General features: G+C 32.7%; 1 protein-coding gene and 1 long non-coding RNA gene across 3 annotated transcripts in view; both read left to right on the top strand.

Moving 5' to 3' along the window:
- Nucleotides 1–20,600, top strand: part of LOC149900358 (uncharacterized) — a 258,744-nt gene that overhangs the window by 99,564 nt on the left and 138,580 nt on the right. The gene's annotated exons all lie outside the window — the stretch shown is intronic.
- The window catches only part of LOC149900362 (uncharacterized), a 177,013-nt gene that overhangs the window by 75,953 nt on the left and 80,460 nt on the right, over nt 1–20,600 (top strand). Inside the window, exon 1 of one of the 2 annotated variants that reach the window (XM_090113296.1) lies at nt 4,609–4,843. The exons of the other annotated variant lie outside the window; for it this stretch is intronic. The gene's annotated coding sequence lies outside the window, so the exon portion shown is untranslated. Of the gene's footprint in view, nt 1–4,608; nt 4,844–20,600 lie in introns of those variants that run through there. 2 annotated transcript variants of the gene reach the window in all.

The raw sequence follows: 20,600 nt of genomic DNA, 5'->3' as shown, positions 1-20,600 counted from the left end.
AAAAAACAGAGCGTGTGTGCGAGAAGCAAAGTTTCAAAGATACCAAAAAAGTCGTCAAATCCTTGACGTGATGGTATTGCCATGACGCGCGCCTAAAGATTGTTTTACTTCAAAAATATTTCTATAAAACAATTTGTCGTATACATTTTGGAAAAAATTTAACGCTTATCGCTTAATTCGTTCTGATAGAAACAATAATTTCATACGTATATTTAATGTTGCAAAAAGGTTCAATTCTAATATTGTGAGTTGTGACTGTACAAATCTCACCTGTAACATATTCAAACGTATTTTTCTAAAAATTCTTACTTATAAACCTTTCTGAGAATCATTTGTTGGAATATCATTCATGAATCCAGATCTCCTTCATCTGCCTTATTGCATTAACATTTAGCATAAATATTAATTAAAAATAAACCAGTACCCTTTGTCCTTTTGCTAGGTGCGAATATAATCCATTATCTCTTTAGATAAGTGTGACACTTCGACGGGCGATAAGACGGCGCCGGGCAACACTGATACTCTGTTTTATACGATATTTTATCTGTGCCGTAATTAAATAGAGCCTGATTCTATTGATGGCGTGTGGCGTCTGATTAAATTAAGAAATACTGGAATATATGTAGTTCATTGTCGTAAAATACTTGATATCTGTAAAAATAAGGTAAAAATCACGATGTTGCCTAAAAGGTGGGAAGCCTAAAATTTAAATGACATGACCCCCATTAGCTCCTCCTCTCCGCAAATCCGTCTCCGGGGCCAACTCGCCACTACCCAGGCTATCCAAAATTGTAAATAAATACAGTGATAAAATCGACATCTTCTTCCATACACCCAACAAGCTCCGTTCTATAGTGAAGGATATACAAAAATTAAAACCTTAAATTGTTGTCATCACCATAATTAAATAATTCTTATTCTTTTAATAATATTAACAATAACAAGTATCCTACTTTTAAGAAATAGCTCTGTATAATTGGCGCATGCTGTGTCAACCTCTAATTATTTGTTACTTTATCGCAAGAACTATATGTTATGTAAAATTTATATTTAAGAATCATTGTAAACAAATGTTGGTTGACCAAATAAATAAAATAAAATAAAATAAATAAAATAAAAATGACGGTGCATTTACATCAAACGAACATAGAGCTAGAACTAGAGCAAGAGCATTCTTTCGTTAGCGTTAGCTACTATTAAGTATTCTGAGCTTTCGTGCTCTTTTAGTGTAAACGAAAACTCATATTCAATGTTGTTCAGTATTAAAACGTTGCATAGAATCTTTTCGAACGCACTAAGAACAACGAAAGAATGCTCTACGCCTGTTTAAATTAAAAGAATTTGACTTATGAGCATTTGCTCTTTCGATGTAAATGCAGCGTGAGACAAATAAAAAAAATATTATATTATATTTCTGTGTACAAATTACGCGTTACTAAATTGTTTTTAAAAACCAACTTATTACATTTTGCTAAAATATATTAGCAGATAGGTTGTATTCTAGAGGTATTTGGCTTCCTATTTAGGGACAGAAACCGTGGTTTGATGCACAAACATACAAGATATTTAAATAAATTTCACGGTCGCGTCATGGCAATTCCGTTACGTCATGGAATAAAGCGACGATTTTAGTATCTTTTAATCTTACCAAAGAAATTTCACTTCTGACACACACGTTTTTTTTCTTATATTCTTCTATTATGTATTTAATCTTTCACAAGCCACGAGAATTTCCGGGCAACAAATCAGCACACGTGTGGCGCAACACTAAATCTGGCTGCATCTAGAGCGCTACCGAACTATAAGTCATTTTGTATCAAAGCCTGACCCATGTTCCTGTCTAACACCGGTCTATCGAATCGTGTGGACTATAAATTATATTGTGGTGAATTTAGTCGAGTTCTATCTTTTGGGTTAATCTATACTACTTATATAATATTAAAAAGCTGAAGAGTTTGTTTGTTTGTTTGAACGCGCTAATCTCAAGAACTACTGGTCTGATTTGAAAAATTGTTTCAGCGTTAGATAGCCCATTTATCGACGAAGGCTGTAGGCTATATATCATCACGCTAAGACTAACAGGAGAGAAGCCACGAGGGTGAAACCGCGGGGCGCAGCTAGTGCTCAATAATGGTGGAGTATGTGATAATGATGTAGAAGGAAAGAAGAGCAGGAAATTCCTTTGAAAACATAGTAATTTCTCTTTTAAGATAATTTTTTTGCTGTTATTATAGAAATAAGGAATGCTAATTCTCGTAAGGAGCTTCTAAGTACCAGTGCCAAGAATGGGAATGAAATTAAAAACTATACTTTAAATTTTGAAATTTAATACGAGAATAACGCAATATGTGTCATAGCACCTTTAGTTAGTCGAGGGAATATTCTTGATAATTTAGTCACATGTGATTCTTGAATATGTTATAATTTCATTGTTGCATGTACATGCTGAAATTGTACATTACATTATGAAATCGATTAAGAACGAAGATTCCCTGTCACACTTTTTAAAGTCGGTTACAATGAATAATTCATAATGAATTAATGTTTATGAATGTGTATGTGGGTCTCAAATTCATCAAATGAGTTGTAAAATTTGAGACGCTAGCGCGACGCGGTCTAATTGGCACGCATAGAGCGATTTGTTATAATTAATTATTTTATACTCTACTATCTTAATAATTAATACGAAAGTTGTGAAGATGGCTGTAGATATGTTTGTTACTCTTACAGGTCACTATGATATGTGAGTTTGACAAAGAGAAGAGATGAGTTGGAATATGACATATGGAGAGCATGACAGACGATTCTTGATAAAATAAAATCGCACCGATGCAACGTGAAATACATATCTGTAAACAATAAAATACACTTTCACACTAATAACATTATAGTACTACAGTATTTGGCATAAAAAATGTGTATGTTTTTACAACAAAGAAAAAAAGACGTGTGGCACTCGGGGACTGCCACGGTAAAGCTATTGCATAGCATACCTTCAAGCCAAACCTCCGAGCCCGTCGGAGTGGGGAGCGTGAGGTTTTTTCGTTACGGAATTTCTCGATTCGGTCCCCGTGCTCAAGGCCCGCGATAGAAGCTATGCAATAGCTTAAAAATATAAATGGCTGTTCGTTAAAGTTTGTCCCTTACGCCATAATATAACCGTTAGCTACAACTAGGCCCTTGCGCTTCAAATAAATTCGCTAGGGAAATCAAACCAAACCCGTAATATTGGGATTTACATACACTTACCATTTAATCAAGTGAAAATTCATATCGATATTATTTCATAACTGCGAGTGCTTCTGGTTTGTGATACTTACTAGCTAGTGCGTGCGTGTTTGCTTGTAATTCAGAATTGCATGTAACATTTCTTGATAATGAAGGTAACTATTTCCACTCTTATATTATTTATCTTAGTTTAAAGCTAAAGTTACAATATATGATATTATGTTCATTTTCAGTAACAATAATAATTGAAATTGCTTAAAATACCCGAGAAAAAGGCTATTCAGTAAGTTGAATCACTCTTTCTAGGCAATGAATAATTAAAAGACATATTATTTAATTGAAATTAACGCAAAAACAAAAGACGAATTACTGACTCCTAAAATAATTTTAAAATATATTTACCACGCGTAGCAAAAATATTGTTATTCTCAATAGCATGGCCCATACAATACAGGCTTCGAGCTATTTTTTTAGAATAATAATAAAAAACTAGAAGCACGCTCATTACAATTGTATTGAATCGTCAAGTGCAACCAACAAAAGAGATATCCCAAACATAATGCATCTCGCAAACATTCATTTTTAAAACAAATATACACATCTCAACGCTATCTCTATACACATAGAGTTCAAATTGATCATTACGTTTCACAGGTAAATTGCAGGGCCGTATTTAAACAATACTCACTTATATGTTACTCAAAACAATTTTGTTCTTTTACTTGCAAATCATTTGTTTAACCAGTGAAGGGTTCTCGAGTTGTGTGGAACCGAATACGATTTGTTTTAGTAATAATTCTTTGTGTATGTTTCATGGTAAGTGCGGGATTTACATTTTGCATACAGACATGTTATTGCCTCCTCCTTGCATAATAGTAAATGCATTTGTCGTTACAGAATATGTGAGATGTAATGTAAACTGTGTCTTGCAAAATAACATTGCTGTTAACTAATCTACCTAATATATCCAGATAATACCACGCTTTGCTGTGTGAAACAACCAATAAACGACGGCTTCAATAAAGCTGTTTATAGAAAAAATAAGTATAATGACTTATAATATATTGAAACATGTATTAATTGTAACGTAAAAAACAATTAGATTTCGATTTCGAACAAGCTAAACCTATAAAAAGTTATATTTAATGAGAGATTAATTCAATGAACCAACGATTGATCAACGCAATCGCAGCGGAACAGAAAACATCATAATTGTATAACTATATCACCAATGAGCTTAGCGGTACTTTTATCGATATTATAATTTTATCGTCCCGTAAGTCGTAAAACAATAGATTGCGAAAGCTTCAGCCAAGTTCAATAGCAGCGTACGCGCATTACAGAAATACGGACGCAGTGCAAGCTTCACGCGCACCCTGTCAGCACGCACGACAGCCGTCGACTGCCGCGAACTTTCCGACACGCGTTCGAAAATCGAAATTCGAATTATTTTTTTTAATTTTACTTTATTATAAGCGGACAGTACGACACTGGTTTTTATGAATTGTGTAAAATTAATTCGAGTGCAAAATAGTGCAAATGTGCTGTGCTGTGAAGTGAAAGTGATTAACACGTGTGCTTTACGTTATGGACAGTCACGAAAATTTATTTTCAGGTAATTATAGAGCAACATTTAACATATTTGTAATATTTAATATTATGTTAATATTCATAAAAAATCTATGCTTTCCTAAAAATCAGTGCTTGTTCAAAAATTATAGTGGAAACAATAATTTCACAATTGTGAAATAATAATATGTATTATTGATTAATTTTCTGTGAACTATTTGCATACGACTAAAAATAAATAAACGATATTCTACACCACTAGCTGCAGTGACAGACTGACTGACTGACATAGACATAAATGTCAGAAGTGAAATTACTCGAACTATAGACTTGCAGATATTAATAAAAAGATGCTTATGTCACATAATGTTTGAAAATAAAGTTTAATTAAAATTCAGTAAATACCTTGTTTGTTTAAAAAAAATAAACGTTGATTTGAATAAAAAAAAACTGATGATCATTACCTACATTCTAAACTAATTCGATAGCAGAATTCTGAGTTGATGATATAAGTTAATTAAACGAGCTTTTACTGTATCATATTATGTATATGATTATAACAGAACCTCTCTGATACGAATACAATACAAAGTTTACGCAAATCGATTTTTGCACTATTAGACTTTATGGCAAATTAGGTGCGATATAATAGGTAGAGCTTTCATTAAAAAGCTTACGCTATTTATGTATATGACGCTATACATATGTATATGATAATTCAAAGTCAGTAATTAAAAAATATAAACTGAGTTAATATTAAATTTTTACTAATATTATTGTGTTTAATTTTATGGACAATCCCATTGGTGTATTGTTTAGTCTATTGGACCCTTCTTTTAGCATAGGGTCGAAGTTGTTTCGGAGTCGATGAGTGTACTGAATTGTGATTCGTATTACGGTTTTCTGCTTTAATTATTCTTATTTATTTGATGAAATTATATTTATTTGAATTAATTATAAAATACAATTAAAGAACGACTGAAATTATTTCAATAATTATATTGAAGTGAAACTTCTTTTTGCGCGGTGAGAGTAAAATATCAAGGTCGCGTCATGGCAATATCGTCACGTCATGGAGTAAGGTGACGATCTTGCCAAAAAAGTTGCACTTCTGATACGTGTGCTCGGCACACACGCTCTTTTATGGTCTATTGGATTTGTCTACGTCTAGAATGGGATAATATCTAAATTTTTAAACTGCTGAAACTTGGGCCAAGTTAAAACGAGCGAGTAAATAATAATAAATAAATGTGAAAGTTTGCCCACTATTTGATAGCTTTTCGCGAGAAATGTCCTCAAACTATCGCCATAAAACATAAAATGGCTTTGGTAATAATATTTGATAATTTCACGTCTTTTCGTAAAATTATAATATAGCCACTTGTTGTTGTTTTATATTTGAATAAAAAAAATATAAAGCCGTGTTACGGTTAAGGTTCTAGTAAAAAAATTTACAAAATCGGATAAAATAAAATCCTGTTAATACTATAAGTTAACTAAACCGCCGCTGAACAGCTGAGTCATGAAGTTTAGGTTAGAGATAAAACATGTAGCATATCATAATTTTTGATTTTTTGCATAATAGGTAAATTAAAGTTATGTATTTTAATTCTATGTAAAAGTTATAAGCACAAAAGGGTAAATAGGTTCGATTAATTTTAGCATACAAATTCACTATTAACAAATTTAATAAATACAAAATAATCTTTATTTAAACAAACTAAGTAAATAAATTATTATATTGTGTCATATCACAAAAACTAGATAAAATATATCTGAGTTTTCTTTATTAAAACACTAGCTTTCCGCCCGCGGCTTCGCCCGCGTTTCCAAAGAAAAACCCGTTCCCGTAGGATTTCCGTGATAAAACCTATCCTATGTCCTTTCTTGGGTATCAAAATATCTCTATACCAAATTTCATGCAAATTGGTTCAGTAGTTAAGGCGTGATTGAGTAACAGACAGACAGACAGAGTTACTTTCGCATTTATAATATTAGTATGGATTTCTGTAATATACAGAAAAAGCTTTCAGAAAGCTACCCCAAAATGATAGCCAGCCCCATGGCCCACTGGGGGACGTAATTCCATTGATAGAAATGTTCATTACCACCATTTAAAATAGACAATTTGAGAGAAATAGTGATAAATCAAGGAAGAGCAGCCGGCCTACGCTGAAATGTTGATGACTCGCCACGGGGTTGGCGGCGCAAGGCATACGATTTTGCGATATTTTATTTATTTTTAATGTATAAAATAATTGCGTCAATCAAATATATGTTTCGCTACCTTATTTCTTTTACGCGTTGAATAATTTCTTAATATGTATAATGTATCTCTATTCTCTTGTACTTGTTTCATAGTATAAATTTATATAAGTATGTACTTATATTTTTTTCAGAACTTTGGATAAACTTACGTATGATAGTATTACATAGCGATTTTCTATATTAATAGTGCTGTAGGCATAATGATGTTTTTTAATTTATTTTATCAGGTGAATAAAATATCTAAGCTAATTGAAGACATTGATTTCCAAAATAGTGTCTGTTTATATACAAGAATGCTATAAGGATGAAGTAGAGAGGTATAATATTTATTGTTCTTTTGTATATCATTTTATTCTATAATCTATACTATAAAAATAAATCGTAAAATGTGTTGGTAAGCGCATAACTCGAGAACGGCTGAACTGATTTCGTTAATTTTTATTATTATATTCTTTGTAGTACGAGGATGGGTTTTATGGAGTAAAAAACGTAAACATGTACCCCGGGGCGGACCGCTAGTATTAAATATTATACAAATATTTTATTACGCGGATCAAAATTTCATATTCATATCCTGTTTTATATACCTTAATAAATGTAAAAACAATTAATTCAATAAATTACAAATCTCTTACCACCCGGGTTGTCTTAAATCTATACTTATAATAAATCTGTAGAGAGGCCAATTCTGTACATGAAATATATTTAAAAAAAAACTATGAAGGGGTGATAAGGGATCGCTACTGATGCCAAAAATGCAATCAGTAAATTTTTTGTCTGTCTGTCTGTCTGTCTGTCTGTCTGTCTGTATATTCGTTATAGAAACAAAAAGTACACGACGGATTTTAACCAAATTTGGCACAATTATTCTTCATACTCCTGGGCAGGTTATAGTAAAAGAATCATGTAAATCGGTGTAGAAACACCAAAGTTATACATGAAATACGCTATAAGTCATCGCGCGTGAATACATAATGCCATAAGGATTATTTTTGTGTATCAGTTGCCGCGTTCGACGCGCTTCGCGGCGGGAGCTATAAAAAGGCGGCGGGTCTGCACCCGTTCCGCGTTGTCACGGCATCACGTGTGAACGGCTGAACCGATTTCGATAATTCTTTTCTATTATATTCATTGAAGTACGAGGATGGTTCTTATGTAGAGAAAACGTAAATATGTACCACGGGCGAAGCCGGGGCGGACCGCTAGTATAAAATATATTATAATATGTTAGTTAGTTGCATATGGTACTCCAAAAAGATAAAGCTCTCTTATAGTAATAGTAATAGTTAAACTGTAAAAGACAGCCATTCAGTACTTTCCTTTTTATATTAATTTAGTTATTGATTTTATATAAAACATTTTTGTAAGAAAGAAAGAAAAAAATTGATTGATTGATTTTATTGAATTGGCTCTACATTTCTATAAACAACAACGTTATAAACGTAATGTAATGAATATTGTGCCATGTTCAATACAAATAATAATATAGCCTGAAACTTCTAGATCTACCAAAAAATACATACATTACAATGCAAAAGGCAGCTATATTAAATACCTGCCGTATTGTGATTTGTGCGAAGATTTCTTAGTGACAGCGAAACTACTGTAACCGATATTTAAATCGAACCGTAAGTTACTTAGGGTCTCTTGGCTAAATAGCCCGCGCCCCTAGCAAACAAACCCCTGAAAAGGGAGAAATAAAAGAAAAGGAACAAATAATAATAATAAATCGCTATCCCCCATGCCTTGTACTACTCATTGAAATGTATCTCAAGTTCATCTGACGACAAGGTAATGTTGTGTTTGACATATCGAAAGCACTTCTTTGGCTCGACAATATACAATGTTTTTTGATGTTTTAATAAACTTAAATTGTCTGTATGTTACCCTTTCACTCCAAAACTGTTTTATATAATTGAGACCATGAATAGACAATGATTGAATGAAAAAAATGTGTTTTTTAACTTCCATTACTTCCAAAGTATTTTTTATGGATTTGTGTAAAAATTTCACTAAAATGCGTTCAGCTGTTTAGAATACAACGCCACCAAAATATTTTAGTAACTTTCTCCTGCGTTGCATTTGTTGTATAAATACAAAAGCAATTAAACATACCAAAGCTTTTAAAAGAATCATGTCTTTGCCTAATAAAAATGTAAATAAAGTAAAAATCTTAATCGAAATTCGAAACAACAGCATCGATTACCAAATCGATCATTCGGTTGTATCGAATTACCGATTCGCTCGTTTCCCGCCCACAATCGTTTCAAATGTTTCCGATTCAATAAAATCGATAAAAATTCGAGGGCTTATTAAGTCAGTAACAAAACGAAGTCTTCAATTTTACGATTTTTTTATTTGCTTGGAATATTATGTTCTTCTAATAATGTTATTGATTTGATAACTGATAAGAGTAGTAATATTATCATAAATTAACATAACATGGATCATGGGAAAAAGTTAGTTAAACTTGAAATTGGAGAGAGAATTTGCTATGTCATGATGATTTTTGCAATTATGCTGTGTCACATAAACACAAATTTGTACATAGAGCAATAAATTAATAGTATCTATTATAACAAGAGATATTAAATTATTTAAATCAATGTACATTTTTACACATTTTTTTTGATAGTATCCATTCCCAAATTATACTTTTGGTAATAGAAAGCCGATAAACATTTATCTATTTTTAAACTATAACCCAAATTAAATAATTAAAAAATTACAAGAAATATACTTTACTCTGAAATTGAATGGATCCAAATAATTCTATAGCACTATTTAGCTTCATTTGTATGTCTTAGTTGTAATAGTAGCTATAACTAAGACATGCAAATTAGAATAAAGAAAACTAAGTCATACAGTTTAAAAGGGAAACGCCGCATGTGGTCATAGCGAGCAGCAGAATCAATTACAGGTTCTGTTGTTGACGATGTTATTCATTGCGGAAGGCTTGCTCGATATTACTGTTAGGGTATATGCTGATAGCAGGGACAGGAATAAAGAAAATTTGAAATAATAGAGGTGGAGAAATTATGGCAAGCTTTCGATCTTAATTGGTGTATAATAAATAAAACCTAACTGGTTACTGGTAATATCGGAGGCAAAAAGAAATATTTATGACTGAATTCTAAATCTTACAACTTTTAGATTAAAAGCTTCCTTAAACACCTAGCAATCCATGAACACAGCAAAAAAACACACAATGAAATTGGTGTGGTAGTTTTTAATGTTATCGTGAAAAGACACACAGTCAGACAACACCGGGAATTTTGTTTTATACAGTGATAGGAAATAATACATTAGTCGAATTGATTAAATTACGTCGATAACTTAATGTACCATAAATAACCAAAGGGACAATTACTCTATATAATAAGCCCATGCAATAATTTCCAACGAAACAGCTCAACGTGGCGACACCTTAACGATCTATTTGGAGTGTGGCTAACACAATCTGGAATTACCAGGGCCGCGCCGCCCCTGTGTGCGAAGTGTGCGGCGCACACAGGCGCCAAGACAATAGGGGCGCCGCGCCGCCACTGCCACCTAAATTATTTTTGTTACCTTTATGCATGGACGTATAAAAAAAGATGGACGGAGTATCGCCTTAACATTGAGTGAAGCCTAGTAATGGCGGCGACACATCGTGGACACATCCATGTGTGTGTGCCAGGTTGATTGCCAGATGCAATAAAATTATCCCACACTTTAGTATTTTTATTTTTCAATTTGATATACTTTTTATGTGTACAGTGTACTCTTACTATTAGAACCTATGCATAAATACAATTTCTATTTAGCTTTGACAAATCAACCACTGGACGTGAAACCAAAGGAAAATGTATGAAAAATTGTTCAACCAATATTGGGGGGAGGAGAGGTGAATGACTCCTTAATTATTATTAAAATAAATAAAATTAAATAAATAAAATTAAATAAATAAAATGTTAGTTTATAACCAAACGAATAGGAAACATGCTTCATACGATTTAAGTATGAAGCATGAAATGAAAATGAATGAATGAAACACTTGAAATTTTCAAATTAACTGTCTTTTATCAGATGTCGAATTGGCTGTGATAATATTTTTTTTAAATATGGTTGTTATACAGGGTGTCCCAAAAAGTATGGATGAACTGAAGCCAGGAGGTAGAGGACCTAGAGGGCTATCCGAATCACCCCCATGTATGTTATGCGATTTTTCGTAGTTTCGGAGTTATGACTCTTTTTTCAATTTTTCACTTATCGCTGAGTACGATGAGATTTTGACTCATGGTGACGTCAATTATTGCGGTAGATGCTTGATTTTTTTTGTGTGCTAAGCTGAAAGATAGGCCAATTCAGTATGGTTACATTTACTGTCGTAAGATCTTTGAATGGAATAAAAAAAATAATTAAATGCCAAGAAAGATAAAATCACCCAGTAAGTTCACAACTTCAAGGGCCCGTAAAAAAATAAAATCACATAAAAAAAGTTTTCCGTTTGGCATTTAAAAACTTGCTCTATCCATCAGGTAGCTACCCTGAAAATTTCATTTTATTATTCAGAAGGCTTCAATCGAAAAATTGAAATCTAAATGTGATAAGTGCAAAAATTTAATTAACATGATGATTAATAAAAACAAATTAAAACCAATAAAAAGGTGTTTAATTACCAGAAATTTTGAAAATAACCCCGCTGTTGGTCAATGCAAGTGAGACATCACCGTAAAAAGTTGTCTTTAAATGTCTGAATGCCCTTTTATCATTTTTAATGGTTTCTTTTGCTACTATGAATTTCGGGGTTATTTCGTCCAAATTGTGGCTTTCTCTCGTTTTTGTAGTATTCCCACGGAAAAAAATCAATGGGATTTATGTCTGGGGACCGTGTAGGCCAGGCTAAAGGGCAAAGATACCCTGAAAGATGGATTGGTCGTTGCAGCCTGCGCATGCGCCGGTGACGCCTGCCTTAAGCCTGGCCTCCACGGTCCCTCGACCTAAACCCCATTCATTTATTTCAATGGGGATACTACAAAGACCTCGGCTACTTGAGAGAATGCCACAATTTGGACGAAATAACCCGGAAATTCATAATAGCAGAAGAAACCATTAAAATGATAAATGGGCATTCAGACATTTAAAAGACAACTTTTTATGGTGGTGTCGCACTTGAATTGACCAACAGCGGGGTTATTTTAAAATTTTCTGGTAATTGAACACCTTTTTATTGGTTTTAATTTGTTTTTAATAATCATCATGTTCATTAAATTTTTGCACTTACCACATTTAGATTTCAATTTTTCGATTGAAGCCTTCTGAATAATAAAATTAAATTTTTAGGGTAGCTACCTGATGGATAGAGCAAGATTTTAAATGCCAAACGGAAAACTTTTTTTATGTGATTTTATTTTTTTACGGGCCCTTGAAGTTGTGAACTTACTGGGTGATTTTATCTTTCTTGGCATTTAATTCTTTTTTTTATTCCATTCAAAGATTTTACGACAGTAAATGTTACCATACTGAATTGGCCTATCTTTCAGCTTAGCACACAAAAAAAATCAAGCATCTACCGCAATAATTGACGTCACCATGAGTCAAAATCTTATCGTACTCGGCGATAAGTGAAAAATTGAAAAAAGAGTCATAACTCCGAAACTACGAAAAATCGCATAACATACATGGGGGTGATTCGGATAGCCCTCTAGGTCCTCTACCTCTTGGCTTCAGTTCATCCATACTTTTTGGGACACCCTGTATAAGGGTTAGCAATTAGCATGGTATACATGTTTTTGTGGGAAGAAAATGCAAAATCAAACTTGCATTTTGTATCAAATTATTTTATCGTAATTTTAAAATTAATTGACTTTACATCAACTCGCCGACTTTTGGGAGAATGAAATTTTGAAATAATGGCAACAGCTGTCCTGATGACAATGGCGGCTGTATTTTTTTCTATAAGTTTTGTCGTAATAACTTTGTCGTTAAAACATAAAAGAAATAACTTGCTTCCCTGTGGAATGTAATCCTCTGTGTATTTTGTTATTTTAAATTGTACTGTTGCGACACCATTTAACCACGCAAGACGGCATTTTAAATATTTTTTGTGAAACAGTGACACTGTTTATCAGTCGGTAGTTCACGACGTAATGGCGGCCGACTAGCTTACTATGGTGAGAGTGTGTGCGTGTTCATTGTCTTTACACGATCGCTAGCTTACTACGGTGGCTTCACGTTGTTTGTTCGTAAAACGGTGTCCGTCTTTTTTTATATTATATTTTTATATTTTATGAAATATGAATGAGTGACTTTCTGAACGCAACCCGATGCGATGCGTGCGACGCAAGCGGGGCCCGGGGGTGGGGTCACGGGTATTCCCCGATTTTAACGAACGAGATAGCTAAGGCAAAAGAAAACAAATGAACAATCATTTGATTGAAAGTGTGTGTGTGTACCTAAGGTGCGCATTGAATTTTTATAAAAAAGAGGCGCTTCATAGGTTTCGCACACAGGCGCTGCCGGGGGTCGGCGCGGCCCTGGGAATTACAGGTCTATCGAGAGGTTGTTCGAATAATATTGACAGTTTCCTGCGTTCCGTTAATCTTCGTGAACTATTGGTTAACTTGGAATCTGGTTAAAATGGTAATGAGATTTTGAATTTAAAGGCCTAAGTAGCGGCATGTTGCTGGTAATGTTTATATTGAGGGAATGACTTCAAACTTTACATCGGCCCAAAAGCTCTATTTTATTGAAATTAATCATAATTCTTTCTAAAGTAAGTACTACATTGTAGAAATTAAAGAGATGTATAATACTCACGTAAAATCAAACACAAGATAATACTACTCTACTACACTGTAGTTAAATTCAGTATTATATTTTATTGATTTTCAAAACCAATGATGTTAAAGATGAAACAAGGCAATGAAAAAGCTTTTGCAATTTCGATAAATAACAAATATCTATAAACTCTACGAATGTTTGTAATTTTAGCACTTTGGCAAGAAATTACAATCATGTTAAAATTATCTTAACCACACACAGTGACCTTATAGACGATTACAAGTTTAATCAACTTGATATAGAAGATCCTCCACGCCTCGTAATTGGCTACGTGCAAATTACTCTGTACACTGCCTGTATATCATTGCTAACTACCTACCGTGTCTTGTTTATTAAAAGTTGGTATTTAGCTTCAGGAGTTTGTTCTTGGATGTAGAATTTGTTACATGTAATCGTTTTAATTTTGATGTGTAAATAGCTTGATTGCTTTGTAAGGTGGTAAAGGGAGGAAACAGAATTTATTTTTTGTTCTGTATCAAAATTGCCTAAGAAGATGAGCAAGACAAGTGAAATCCATATAAAATTAGGGGCAAAATGTTAATATAATGATAGTTAATGTCAAACAAATACATCACAATACCATACCAAACGGTTAGAAATAAACTTAACATGCAAATATTTTTAATTTGTTCGCTCTTTAGAATTTTAAATATACGAACAAAGTTTCCAAAGCACCAAAACTTTGCTTTATTTCTCTGCAAAATCCCTTCCAAGTACTGCAACTATGCACTAATTCCTCATAAATCACTTTTACCATAAAATAAAAGTCTCAGCATTAAATCTTTACCTTCAACCTCTGGCCGGAACAATAAATAGCCTTTTTCTCTTGTTTTAGCTTCATTGTTTACTTAGTAACAAGATCGTGTGGGGTCTCCATATTTGCATCGATTTTGAGAATCGGTTATGCAACTACCGTGCATCCAATATTGACCATTATTTCTATTGGAATAACGACGTTTTGTGTTATCATCGTCATAACTTCAGTTTCTTTTTGACATACTTTTGCTCCCATGCTCAAATTTGGTATTTATGACTGTCTAATTTTAGGGCCAGAGAATGTATCGATTCTTTATAAAAATGTAGAGGTTTTTTGTTTTATTTAAGGGTTATGTGGTTTTGAGTTAGCACAGCTAGAAGCTAGCTATTCGGCGAAATATAATTTGTTGTGTGACAGAGATTAGTTAAAAACAGTAAACTATGATATTAATAATTTAGCCATTTATTTAAAACTTTGATTTATTACACATGCGTTTTATCAGCTTGAACAGTGGCTAATGTTATTCAAACTATAATCTATATCTATGCCAAATTTTATTCAGATCAAATCAGCTGTTTAACTTTAATTAGTAACAAACAAATCCGTCTATTCTTACAAACATTCACTTTTAAACTACTAGTACCATAATAAACGTTTCTCCGATAGATAGTAATTACAAATGTACAGAATTTTTTCAATTTGTTAGACAATTCAAAGAATAATTTATAAAATAGTGTGACATATTTGTTGAGATGTTCTCGAAAGTTCTCAAAACAAAACCCTTTAAGCCCATTAGTTCAAAAGGGTAACTAGAGATGTTAGTTTTATCTGAATGGGTGTAATTTTTTACCATTTTCGACCTTTCTAATGTACTCATCACAATACTCATTATTTGTACTTAAGCTAATGTTTCTCTTTGATTCTTGTTATAATTGATTTGGGATTTCTCTCGAGATGTTCGTCAAAGGTTCGTATGACATTAATTATTATGTGTCAGTTAAGTATAAACGTATATAAAGCTGCGTCTGCGCTAGGAGAGCCGAGCACGAGCGGAGCACAAGCCGACCTCAATTCGTCTAGTGTGGACCAACTTACAAGCCGAGACAACTAAACACGACGAAGCCGAGAACGGCTCCGCTTGTGCTTCGCTCGTGCTCGGTTCGTCTAGCGTAGACCCGCCTTAAAGTAACCACTATGTACTTTTATCAGGGTAGAGGCATACGGCATTGAGGCATTACGGCATTGTTGGCTTTTTTCATTAAATTCAAGTGTTTATTTGTAATGGAAAACTAACTATCATGAATTATTATTGTGGTTTTTTCCAAGAATTTAGAAAGAAGTACCTAAGTATTTAATTCTCAATTGAGGTATTGTTCTAACATGAATGTAATAGAATGGTAGAATATTATCAATAGATGATTTAAAACATCTTAAATGATATGTTTTTGTCGTAAACCAAAAAGGCTAAGCTGTTAGCTCTGGTATATTACAAGCTTATTATGTCTGTCTAGATTATAATTATCTTTTCGATCATTGTCGTGATTATTCATTTGAGATTAGAGATAATTATTAAAAAATAGGAATTTATGGTTCCAGAGTGCCATTTCCTCACCATTGATCTATTGTTTTTATTATCTTTAACTGTTATCTTAACACATAACGGTTAACTTTAAGATAAGGCCAAATAATGCAAAGCCGAATAGAGCACTAGAACAGTATTTATATTATACATTGTTTTGCATCTAACTTTGTTCCTCCATAGTCCATGTTAAAAATACATAACATGATATTCTTCCGTAGAAGCTACCTTATGTCCTCTCTGTGTCTAAATAATTCTACATTAAAGCTACGTTTGAATTTGATTTGTCTTTCTGAGTCCCATATATCTATTTACTAAAGAAAAGCGCCAATTTTGACCTATTTCACTAACATCTAATCTAATATTCTAATATATATATATATATATTATAAAGACGAAAGTTTGTAAGGATGTATGGATGTATGGATGTTTGTTACTCTTTCACGTAAAAACTACTGAACCGATTACAATGAAATTTAGCACACATATAGAGGGTAACTTGGATTAACACATAGGATAGTTTTTATCCCGGAAATCCCACGGGAACGGGAACTATGCGGGTTTTCTTTTGCAAACGCGGGCGAAGACGCGGGCGGAAATCTAGTAATATTATATTGAAGAGTTATTTGGGCTCTTTTTAGTGGAGAATTTAGATACAGCGATATAAGCCTCTGTATCAGACAAAGTTGCGGGTGACAGCTACTATCTCTACTTAATATTATAAACATGAAGAGTTTGTTTTTTCGATCGCGCTAATCTCAGGAACTACTGGTCCGATTTGAAAAATTATTTCAATGTTAGATAGCCCATTCATCGATATGCTATAGGCTATGCACTGCGGGTAAAACCGCGGAGCACAGCTAGTTGCATATAATCTGAAAGATTATCAATATCGATATCTATTAATAATCATGTCAGCTTCCATATTGTTAATTTGGCATAATATCTAGTGTCGTAATGAATATTAATTTAAGTAATTTGTTTCACAAACTGTGGCTATGGTTTATTGGTGGATTTACATATTTCGGCTGTTATATTAATTTGTCAGTATGTGTGGGCATTGCTATGGAATGCAAATTAATAATAATTATGTAACATTTGTTTGATATAATAATAAGTTAAAGTTCTATAGCGTATTAAATCTTAATTAATAAAGTTTTCAAATCGTGACAGTGATACAGATAATGTTACTACATTATCTACTTTTTTTTAATTTGTATTTATTCAGGCAACATCGCGGGCTAGAACTAATTGAACAGCACACCACACATCACTCTATTAGAAAGCACACGAAATTGAGATTTCAAAAGGCTCCAAACATTAATTTTCAAAGTTAAACCTTAATTACGTCTGAGAGATTAATAAACGTCGGCACTTGTATCTTTTGTTCTTATCATATACGTTTAGTAATTGTCAAGTAACGGATTTGTTACCTGTGGTCTAAAAAGCTCAGATTTCATTGTTGTGTTTGACAGAAGTGGCGGGAAAGAAGAATAATTTAAGAATGTATCGAGGTGAATTTACATTTTTAGTTTTATGGCATTCAAATCTTCTTTATATATAAAAATGAATCGCAAAATGTGTTGGTAAGCGCATAACTCGAGGACGGCTGAACCGATTTCGATAATTCTTTCTTTATTATATTCCTTGAAGTACGAGGATGGTTTTTATGTAGAGAAAACGTAAATATGTACCACGGGCGAAGCCGGGGTGGACCGCTAGTGCTTTATAAATATAAATTTATAAAGATTCCCTAGTATTAGATTATTATAAAGAGCCTCGTGATCGAATTTTTTCTATTCTTTATAAATTTATATGTATCGAGGTATTGGTAGTATAAATGTCTCTTATTATGAAGATAGAGCAGTCATGAGAGTCAGTGTAATAACTATGTCTGAAAGTTGTCCTAGCTTTAAGTTTGTTGTTTTTATTATTATAAGCAAAAATATCTATGCATTTGTTTATTTTATTAAAAGCTGATTTTTCAATCCTCGGGTAAAACTTATTCGTCGAATGACGTATTAAACTACCATTTAAAATGTATTCTTAGTTTACAGGTGACATTTTAATATTATCGTGTATACTTTATTGGACGGGTAAGTTTTAACCAGGGATTGAAAAATCGGCCCTAAGAGTAACTATTACAAAAAAAGTTTTAATCATGTTTTAATTAATTGATGGGTCAAATATATAATAAGTAACGGGTTATTTCTTAACTATACTGAATTCATAAAAACTATTTTCTGTTACAACCACAACACTGTCTTCCAACTCATCGTCAACAGGAAAAAGAATCATTCAATATTTTTTGTTACAAAAGCGATCTGTCTCAATTTCGTAAAACAAATAGGGCTGGCGCCTCAAATCAATGCTTCCCACATCAACCTAACTGGAATTGGTGACAGGACGCAAAAAACCGTCAATTGGGGACCCTGGAGTGACAATCTTAATGGCAAAGGATATTGAACTTAATCTCATTGAAATAGAATGGGTAATTGCGTGAAGGCAGTTTATAAGATGTCGTTTACATTGTAGACTATTTCGTTGAATAGACCTTTCATTTACATCTTTACATGTTAATTTTGGGAAAGTTAACAATAGAAGTAAGTATATCAAATTTTGAATGAATGTATTTATTTCTGATTTTGAGAAAGACCCGATGCCATAAATAAGAAGGTTCTTGACATTCGTAGTGTTATTGTAGATAAATTTAAAAGTATGTGTGAACTGTGACCGTCTGCTACTTTTTCATAATAACACCACAGAACGAATTTAATGAAATTTTTGAATGTAAAAGTTTTAGAATTAGGGCCGAATGTAGACAACTTAATTTAAAAAAATCAACGCTTAAAGGATTAAAATGAGGTATGAATTATTTGCCCTTGGGTTTGTCTGCGGGTAAAGCTCGTAAGATAAAAAAGTTGCTCGACAGCTAGTAAGATAATATAAGAAACTTATGGCTTATTTGCTCTTTCGGGCAATCAATCAGTGAAACAAATACATCTATCTACCTTATACTCTATATAGGATCACGGAACTCAACAATAAAATTCCTATAGTTTTCCTCAACCCAATTTAGGAAGTAGCTACGTCACATAGTGTAAATGAACCTTTTCTACTTGGGCAGTCTGGCCAATGTTTGAACTTTGATGTTCACAGTTTGACAGTAACACGACACCTCTTTGATAAGGTCTGTGTAAACATGTGAACAAAGCGATGACGCCTTGAAAAAATTGCAGTATTTCAATCAAATGTCGAGGTGACGTTGAAACTCAGTGGGACAGTTGCTTAATTGTTTTTATTTTTGGCTAATAATGCGACTTTGTTTATGCAGTGCATTTATATTCTGTTTTTGAGCATAGCGGTAAATGAGACTTCGAATATAGCTGGGTCAAGAATTTTTATTGTTTCAGCTCGAAAAACGATCGTTCGTGAAATTACTTCGTGATCTGTTGAAGTGGGAAATGCATATTTTTTCCTCAAATTTAAATACTTTTGGCTAGAAAACACTGCTCACAGGAATGAAAAAAACGTGCCTACCTCAATACTGTGCGTACTGAAACTATACACGTATTTCTTTAGCAATTTATTGCACACTGCTACAAGCATGCTCCGATATTACATGCTAATTCAATTTAAATTGCAGTAGTAACTAGGTGTTACGTTATTATCTAATTCATTACCTCTCGTTAGAAGGAGGTAAATTAGGCTGTTCGGAATAAGTGCTTCAAGTCATCTGTCATTTAAAAAGTAAAGCGTAGTTAAAAGATACTGATCAAATATAGAATTAACTAGGAGACATGTATTTTTATATTTATTTTATTCAAGCTTTTTTTTTAGAGTCATTGTTCATTGGTAATATGTACCTACATTATTGCAACTCTATTTCTTAATGTCTTTTTTTGGTAATGATAGGTTAATTCAAAATTTCTTATGAAATGAATTATTATCAGGCATTTTACATACTAATCCATTGTAGAACCTAGCGAATTTAGTTTGAGTTAGAGTTTTACTGCCTTAATTTTTTTATTATTACGTGTTTAAATATAGGTTTGATATTGATATTAATATTATTATAAAATAAATTTTAAAGGGTTCTAAATGATAGTGTGTATGAAGCTTAGCTTAATGTCGTTTGCATTTAGTATGCAAATGAGACCAAAGTGCGTAGTTACGAATCACCTCTTGAATTATACCATAGTTGGTTAATTTGTTACAGCTGCTGTTTTACGCAATTTAGACAAAAATATATCTATTTTTTGCAATACGATAAAATATAAATGTAGGTAAAAGGCCAATAAATCAATCAAATATGATAGAAGACACCGTAAATGTTGTAAAAATATGAAAGCTCTATTAAATCTTATATATAAA

This window comes from Colias eurytheme, chromosome 19, assembly GCF_061535395.1.
Source record: "Colias eurytheme isolate Ceu_HAF_F1 chromosome 19, ilColEury1 Martin Lab GWU primary, whole genome shotgun sequence".
In the NCBI taxonomy this organism is placed as follows: Eukaryota; Metazoa; Arthropoda; class Insecta; order Lepidoptera; family Pieridae; genus Colias; species Colias eurytheme.
The sequence above is the reverse complement of the archived record's forward strand: the minus strand, read 5'-3'. Positions and strand labels throughout refer to the sequence as shown.